The sequence below is a fragment of the Tympanuchus pallidicinctus genome, unplaced genomic scaffold, assembly GCF_026119805.1.
Source record: "Tympanuchus pallidicinctus isolate F22 unplaced genomic scaffold, pur_lepc_1.0 scaffold7, whole genome shotgun sequence".
In the NCBI taxonomy this organism is placed as follows: Eukaryota; Metazoa; Chordata; class Aves; order Galliformes; family Phasianidae; genus Tympanuchus; species Tympanuchus pallidicinctus.
In genome coordinates this window covers 4,400,319-4,409,580 of record NW_026294791.1, presented here as the reverse complement: position 1 = coordinate 4,409,580, position 9,262 = coordinate 4,400,319, and positions in this window count along the sequence as shown.

Here is a 9,262-nt window from a genome sequence, read left to right as displayed (position 1 = left end):
TGAAGTAATTAACAGTGCATAAAGAGGACTTCCTGCGATGCAAGTGTGATCCTTGGCTGAATGGACCTTTATAATGATCTCTAAGACAATCTCTCCGAGCAGAGCTGGTATTTCATCTTGCCTTTATTTCCTTATTTTTGTATTTCAAAGTATTTCAAGAAGGAATTTCTCTGGTATATTGGCCTACAATTATTTAACATATTTGCTTTCGTGGGTCTGTGTAAAACATGCTGAAATTAGAGTCCTCATGGAAACTTATTTAAATGCTCAATATACAAATGCTGTCATACAGGAAAACTGTCAGGCTATCTGTAGCTGGGCAGAAGCAGCAGCACTATCAGGGCATATTGTAAGGCAATTTCTACCTCACTGTGTTTGTTAGCAAAAAGCAGCTTAGTGCTGCGTGGGAAATGAAGATCTCCATTTATTCTTGCCATTTAAAACTTAGATTCTCACAGTGGGAAACTGTCCAAAGAACAGAACATCCTCTCCTACACTGCTACCTTTTGATCTGTCCTTCACCTATAGGCTCCTTTCCCAGTTTCACCTGCACATTTTTTGTCAATTTCATCAGCTGATGAAAGCCCTTCTGTGCTTGGAGATTTTGGTCCTTCTACTGCAAAGACAAAATGTGTGTTTTGTAGTGTGGGAAAGAAGACAGGTACAGGAAAGGGAACATTAGCAGGGAATGCAGAGCAGCCACCTGGCTGGGCCTGGCCTTGCTGGACCCGGCGGTGTGGGGCTGCTCCTAACAGGTCTGGAGATGTGTTTCCCTCCTGTTGATGAAGGATTAAGGACCTCCAGGAGTGAAATGCAAAGTTCAAATCGTATTTCTACTCCTTCATAACAGCATGAAACTCCCAAAAGACAGAGCAGCTTCTAGCTCTTGATTTCACATCGCCGTGAGTGGGTTCTCTCGCAAGGCGGATGTTGTGTCCACCCAAGATCCACAGTTTTGATTCCAGACAGTGAGAGAAAGAGTTGTGTGGGCAAATCTACCTTAGAGCTGTCACTTGACTTTTCTGCAAGAGTCACAAAGGAGTGAGCACCCCAGTTCTCTCCGCAATTAATAATTAATCATCTCTTCAGGATTGTTTCTTTTCAAGTTCTCCACTTGGATTTCTTTGGCAAAGCGTTCTTCAAAATGTAGCAGAGTTTCAGGCATTCTTTTCTCCTGGTAAATCTTATTCAAACAGATCAACATCTTTCAGTTTCCAGTATGTCCTTGAGTATCAATATCTGTTTCGGTTAAGATTTGTTTAATAAGTAGCTAGAGCTCACAGTCTGCTGTCATGATATCCTTGCCATTATAGGACATAGAGGGTGTCCATTTGGCATTTATTACAACTTTTCCTTCCTCACCTGGAGGAAATGATGCCTTCCTTCTCTCATTACAGTAAAATATAACCCTTTTAATGTGTTGGTGTATCATTGCATAAATTATGAGGACTTCTCTCTGTTTATATGAAATGCAGACGTTTCAAACATGGAGCACAGTGACTCTAGGCTACAAAAATAAAAAGCAGATGTCTTTCTCCCTCCCTCTCAGGAGGTTAATGCTTATCTGGGTACTTTAACTCTTGAGGTTCTGTGATGGGCAACATCTATTGAGCAGAGGGAAGTGACACTCAAGTACTAAATGGGGTACCATTAATGCAGGTTTGCTCTCAGTTTTGCTACAGGGCCAAGATAATACGGCATCTTTGGTATTGCTGGGTTTTCCTTTGTGTAAATGAAGGGGAAAGGTGACTTAGAAATATCTGTCTGGATGCATGTCTGTCCCTTTCTGCAACCCAACAACTGTTGCCTCTGTGTCTAGGAGCAAGTGACACAAAACCATCTGTGCCCTTTTTGGGGTTCTCCTGGGCAGAAAGAATCCTAACACATCCCTTTAGGTCACCTTTCCAGATGGCTGGAAGCATCAGAACTGCACCTGCTGCCCAAGCCCTCAGCAACTGGGTAGTGGCAGAAAATTGCTGTAATTTCGTCATGGGAAAATGAACGTAGGGCACGGATGTGCTTCTCTGAGGGCTCCGGGATGTGTGTGGAGAAAGAGTGGCATTTAAAAAAATCTGCAGAAAGCAGATATTTCTCATGAAATACTGATTTAAACAAAGTGTGAGAACAAGGCAGATGACTCTAAAATGTGTGGCTGGCCTGTACTTCATAGTGTTGCCACAGTGGTTTATAGTGTTTGGAGGGAAAGTTATGACGCAGAACAAATGAGATAAAAAGCTGGTTCAAGTGTGATTAAATGGGTCTAGAAGCTGCCCGTGTTGTGGCAAGGAGTTGCTGGCCTCGTGACAAGCTGTAGCATGCTGCATGGTTTGCCAGCTTGTCCTATCCATATGGGCTGCTTCAGATGAATCTGTTTTAAAGCCATCCAAACAGTTTATGGACATTTTCCTCAGTGGGCCTAGGCACATGAAAGGAAGATACACCCAACGAGGTCATAAAATAGTACCAGGATCTTCTGCTTTGAAAGACAGCAGTTTTGATGTTCAAAATCATCATCCACTGACATCACCCCAGTAACCATTAGCACTGGTGGGGTGTTCGTTGTCTTGACATTTCCATATGGAGCTGTATTTGTTGGCAGCCAGCTTAAAAGAGAGGATTGCTCGAGGCTGGATGCTCATGCAAGGCAGTCATGTTGCAGATGAATTAGATATCCATGTAATGAGAAAGCTCCTTCAGCCAACAAGTTTCTTCTTTGAAGGTTTATCCCAAAGAATTGAGCTGGTCAGAAATGTTCTCATGAAACACCGTCCCTTAAGCTTGGCTTATTTTGCTGGAACTGTGCTGAGAACAGTTGACTTCCCAATGCCTGAGGAAGAAAGCTTGAGGAAACCCACCTGTACTCCTGGCAGATCTCTTCCAGGACAGGAGAAACGCTGTGAGCACACGTCCCAGTCTGTGGAGCAGATGCACCTGGTGGATTTGCCCCAGGGCCAGGGATGCTGGGAGCTTGCAGCTGCCCGCTGAGGCTGACAAGCTTTGACGTGCGTTTCACTGGGAGGCTCGGCAGGGTCTGGGGAGCTTCTGGCTTCCTGGAAATTGCTCTCCTTTCAAAAAAACTGAAAAAAGTTTCTGTTCAGTTTGGATCCAAACCAAATTTTATATATATATATATATATGTATTTTAAACCCTAGGTTTGCAATGCACTGGAAACACTGCTTTTCAGCCAGCTCTACTTGATAGTTTTATAGGGCTTTGCCATAATAAAAGTGAAGTGAGACGAAACAGAAAAGCCCTGCTTAGTAACAACAGGGGGTGGGGGAAAGGAAAGGGAGGCTTTAACCAGAGCCAGGCTTGCTGAGCTGCTGTTCTGCCAGCAGAGGACAAAATAGCTGTGCCAGAAGCATGATCAAAAGCTCATGGTATCAGTCTTTGCATTTCGGTAGTCCTGTGATCCAGAATAAATCAAGGTGCCTCTTTGATAAGTCGGGGTGCTCAATCTCAAATGATCTCTGGTTCCCTTGGCCAGCTGAAAACTGGATTTCTCAGATGCTTCTAGCCTCTCAGGGTTGTCATCTCTCATATGGAGTCTTGCTTTGTCACCAGCTCCTGCCAAAGATCCAGTCCTCCTTTTGTCAACAAAGAATTGGGTTTATTTGCTATGAAAACCAATCTGGCATTGGTTCTTGCTTTTGTAAATGATTCATCTTGCGTCTCTAGTCGTAGTGCTCTTCTCACATGTTAAGAAGTTTATTTCCAGTAAACTCCCGAGTCCGGGCTCCTGTGAGATAGTAAGAGGCAGAAGGGGCTTTACAGCTCACCATCTTCAATAACAGTAACCAGCCAGGTGACCAGTTCCTCCTTAGGTAAAGTCTCATCCACCCCTTGCATGGGTAGTAGAATCACAGGAGCACCAAGGTTGGAAAAGACCTCCAAGCTCACCCATTCCAACCGTCCGCCTACCACCATTATTTCCCCACTAAACCATGTCCCCTACTACAATATCTAAATGTTCCTTGAATACTGCCAGGGACAATGGTGAAAACCATCCATGGATTGATGGATGGAATGCATGGAAAAACTCCATGGGTGGAATATTTGCAGCTTTCCCATGTTATCTCTGCTCATCGCTCCTCCACTGTTGCCTGTCTCTTTCTTTCTCAAGCAATTCTGATTTGTGCAAGGTTTGGAAGAGTGATTTGCTGGTGAAGACAGAGGGAACAAAGATGTTTAGCACTTTGGCCTTTCAGATCTGTCAAAAGACTACCTTCCCCGTGAATGACATTTTTTCAGTGACCTTATCCCATCTGAACTACAAATAATGGGACTACGGGGTAAGATGTTGTAATCCTGCAGAGCTAAGTATAAGACAGAGATTTGCTTTGCTCAATACCTGACTTCCAGCAGATCAGTATTGTACAACGTGAATCTTTGCACAACACAAGAGCCTGTATAAGGTCCTTTCAAAGATACAACTCCCCAACAAATAGTGTGCATATTTCATTCACCAAGAATGTAGTAAATTTTTTTCCACTGAGCCTAAAGTCCAAGGGAGGATGAATTCTCTATGCAGCTTTGATATGCTTGCGTCTCCTTGCATTTTCATGGATATTCTTGGTAGTAAATCCCTTATCTCCAGCTATGCAAGCAGTTTACTAAACATCTGTCAGTAGCACCAGTACCCGTCTTGCTAATCTGGAATACCCAGATGGCTCCAGACCTTGACAAATGTTATAAAAGAGCTATAACTGGGTACTAAAAATGCAGCACAATTTAACTCAAAATTCTAAATGCCTGCACTTCATTTGCCTAATCTTTATTCAAAATACAAATTTTAGACATGAGAAGAAACCCATTTCCAGAAGGAAAATATTAGTGATGGGTGTAGTTGTGAAGGGTGGGAAACAGGGTTATGTCTGAATTGAATCTTAGAGGTCAGAGGGTTAGCAGAAAAAGCAAGCAAGAGAACTCAAACAAATAGATCTGTGGCATTTAGGCACTATATTAAATTGGATTTATGGTGCTTGCTGCTTCAAGCAGTGCCAAAATTATCAGGAGTGGCCTTTCTTGTTGAAAACTGGCACATCTGGTCCCAGTCCAAGCTGGAACCAGTTGGACATAAGAAAATAAACTGTATTATTCGTATTTGTGTTGCAGCCTCTGCCAGAGGATTCAATCCAGGCTGGACATTCATGGTGTTGTATGACTTCTACTTTCTGCTTGTTGGGTTTGAAAAACCTGTAATCCTATAGGCTGATGCACGACAGGATGAGGAATGATGACTTTTCTCATCGCTGGCTGTGGCCATTCTCCTGAGCTTGGGTTTGCCAATGGCTCCTGTCCCTTTCTTCCATAAGGACAGAGCTTGAGTGCATGTTGTTTGGTTTCCTCACTCTGGAGTCAGCTGGTGGATCCAGCCAATGTTCAGACAGCAAGCCAAAACATGACAGCATGGACAGTTAGACTATGTTGGATCCGAATGGGATTTCCAGCCCTGAGCTAACATAACTGCACAGGCTGAGCTAACAGTATGAAGTGAATCATTCACTGTCTTGCAGAGCTTTCTGATTTTTCAGTGCAGCCTTGTTCAGCAAGACATCTTCTGATCTCAGAGAAGGGATTCAAGACCTGCCCCAATGCAATGCTGTGTGACGTTTATTTCTCCCTGCTCTGACCAAACAATAAAAAGACAAAGAGAAATCTAGTCTTCGGACTCACTCCTGCCTTGATGCACTCTTCCGTCTCAGTTTGCTTTTAGATTCTGCATTCCTGAAACAGACAGTTGTACTGGCAGTACAAAAGTACCACCAGCATCCCTGTTCTCAGGATAGATATGACAGTGGACACTTTTCCCAAAGGTAGCTCACCATGCACGATTCAGGGTGTTCAACAGCACCTATTCCTCCTGCTTTCTCAGTTTTCCATTGTATGTTTCTGGTGGGAAGATTATTGCTGATCGTAGCTCAGCAGGCTTTACAGGTGCCCTGGTCACAGCCTAATAAGTGGAGTGAACTTATTAAAGGAAAGAAAACAAAATGAAACAAAACCCATCATGACATTTCTTAAAATAACATGAATCGCCCATTCAGCTCTTCACACGCTGCGAAGTAGAACCCAGACCCCTTCTAGAGCTGAAATCCTTCTTGAAGCCTGGATCCTATTGAGGATTTAAGACTGGATTCTCATTTGTGCAGAGGTCTCTTGAGCCAGCAAGCACAGGATGTAAATTATTTTTACTCTCACTTTCACATGAGAATTAGGCCTTTAGTGTCAACTTGAGTTACCTTGCGCTGGCTGCATCAGTTACTTATGTCCACCTGCTGTTTCTTGGTTTAGCTTAACTGTATTTAGTTTTTTTTGGCAGAAATTCTTCCTTTGTTGTGTGTTTTCACAGCCCTGACCACTAGGTGCTACTGCAGCATAAACCCAGCGATGGTTAAATGGAATCAGGTTCATTAAGTTGTGGCTCTGGCTGCTCAGCACGGAGGGGTCTTTCTGCACACACCAGGTTCCTCTGCTGGTGTGACAGCTGTGCCTGAGCTGCTGTGGAGCTGCTGTGCTGAGCCTGGGGTGCAGGGGCGGCCCCAGGGCTGGTGCAGAGGTGTAGGATGCTGGGCTGAGCCCCAGCCTGTATCAGAAGGGCGTGGAGGAAACCAAGGTAACCTCCTGGGCTGGCACCATCAATCTGTTAGAGATAGACCCAAGGAAGTGGCATGGAGCTGCATCAGGGGAGGGTTAGTTTGGATGTTAGGAGAAGGTTCTTTGCCAGGGGGTGGTGGGCATGGAACAAACTCGCAGGGTCAATCCAAGCTGGTCACCACTCTCAGATGTAGGGTTTGGACTTCAGGTGATTCTGTGCGAAGCCAGGAGCTGGACTTGATGGTCCTTGAGGGTTTCTTCCAACTGAAGATATCCTATAATAGATTCCACATTAGATTTCACTAACATAGGTTGCCCTGCTATGGAGACCAGCTAACTGTATGTTATCTGCTCTATCATCTCTGGAAAAGCATCTTCTCAACCTCAAGGCCTCAGGACAGGAACACCACCAATTTCCCATGGCTGTCTATGCTCTGTATATAGCCCTGCTTGTGCCTTTCCACTTGTTTGAATTTGCCTGCTTTGGAATTTCTAAGAAGTTCTCCAAGGATGGCTACAACCAAGGAATGAAAATATAGGAGGTGGATCTGCTCTGTAGTTTTCCACTGCAGAGTTTCGTTCTGATTTATTTTTCAATTTTTTTTTTCTTTTTTCGTCAGAAGAAAAAAAAAATTCTTAGTAAAATGAAATTTTTAATGAAGGCAACAAAAGTTGTTCTTACTGAAAATCTCAACTTTGAAAAATCTGCTCTTAGGAAAAACCAGCTTTTTAGCCTGGCTTCATTTGATATCTTACATCCTCAGCATGATGCTGATGTTCGTAAGACTTAATTTGTGTCATCGAAGCTAGCAATAAAGGCAGCAGCTATTCCCTTTTCCCTGCTAATAGCTTTAGTTTATCTGAGCTGGCTTCAGCACCTCTAAGGAGGCAGCAGAGGGACAGTTTGCACAGCTTTGCCTCACACCAAATATATTAACTGGAGACAGAGGCTCCTCACTCTCCTCATTCTCTCTTATTTGTCCCTGGGAGCAGCTTTCTCGCTGCAGCACAGCCCAAGGACCCACTGATCTTACTATTCCTTCCTTGCTCGGTCCCCGGTGCTTCCCTGCTTCACACCATCGCAGGCTGGGGCTCTGTACACTGAAATCTTTGTGTGATTTTTTTTCACGGTGGATGGGCCATGTGCCAACGAGGGCAGCACGCTGTATGTTTGGGAGTTCTGAATAATTCTGCTGCTGTCTTCTGCAATCTAAGCGGGAACGCTTCGATTTTTGGTGCCGCCCCATAATGCTCTGATAGCTTTACTCTTAGCATCTGGGAAAAAAAAAAACACAACAATCTTTATCTATTGAGCTTGTAAATCTTGATTACTCTTGACATGGTCTACTGTTTTATGCTGCTTTAATTACTCCCCGGCCTCGTATCCAGTTTGAGCTGGAATTCAGAGCTCATTCAGTTTATCACGCATGTAATGCAACTTACAGAAAAGCATTTCACCAGAGAGCTTAGGCATTGTTCACTTGTGTTTGGTCCTCATTTTAGTGCTAAATTTTGCTGAACGCTTAACTGCTTGCTGCTAAACAGAGCAGACATTTGTGGAAAATCTTAGCATTTATTATTATTTATTTAGTTGTTATTTATTTATTATCTATTGCCTAAGAAGCTTGGTTGTAACCCATTTAGCAGAATGGGAGCATGCTTGCCATGGTTTATTCCCTCTTTTAACATGGAGCAACTAAGGAAAAATGAAGTTCCCAGTAGGTGACGGCCACACATTTACACGAGGACATCTGTCCTGTGCTTGCAGTGGGGTTTGACCTGTAAAACTAAACCTGGAAATCAGTTCACACCTTTTCTGAAAATGCTGTGCCCTTCTTCTTAAGGTGGCTGTTATTTGATTTGATCCATTTCATGCTGGGGGAGGATTTCTTTGTGCTTTGTCTTTCAGAGTTTCCAAAGTCACTGGGTGAGCACTGGGGTTGGTAATCACTCAAGGACAGAAACAGCAATCTTTTTAGGCATACATCTAGACCTGCTGCTCCATACTGTATATTCAAAAGGCAGTTTGGAAGTGACTGGACTCCCTGTCCACTCAATACCTGAGATGCTGATGTGTTTGCTTCACTGTCAAAAATGAGGGTGAAAGAGGAGAGGACTTTGGCAATAGAAGATGAAGCAGAAGTATTACACAATTGTAATGCTGTGTCTCACCGAGACCACGCTCAATGATTTGTAACACCCTGAGAGAAGAAATGTGCGCCATCAGCACTAATCAGCTTGAGAGGGAGTTTGGCCAACACTAAGAATTTTAGATTTGCATTTGGATTGAGACTAATTTACCTTCAAATATTGCGTGTTTTCCTTGTACTCAAATTGCACTTCATACCAAAGCCATTAGTGCAGACCGGTTAATTCCTGCCACACCAACAAAGTTCTGCTTACCCAAAGCAAAATGCTCTATTTGTTGTCCAGTGCTGCCTCCCAGTTGGCCAAATAAATCAATTCTGTTGCAAAGAAGTATCAAGATAGAGTTTCTCAGAGTTCCGCACTGCTTTTCTTTTACCCATGAATCATACTTTGTGAGCAAATGATTTTAGAAGAGCCATTCAATAAGTGCATTTTCAGGTCTGAATACTTGAAAAAGAGCAAGACCGAAAATACTTTGTTGGGCTGTTTGCTGTATTGTAGTAGACTGGCTGGTGA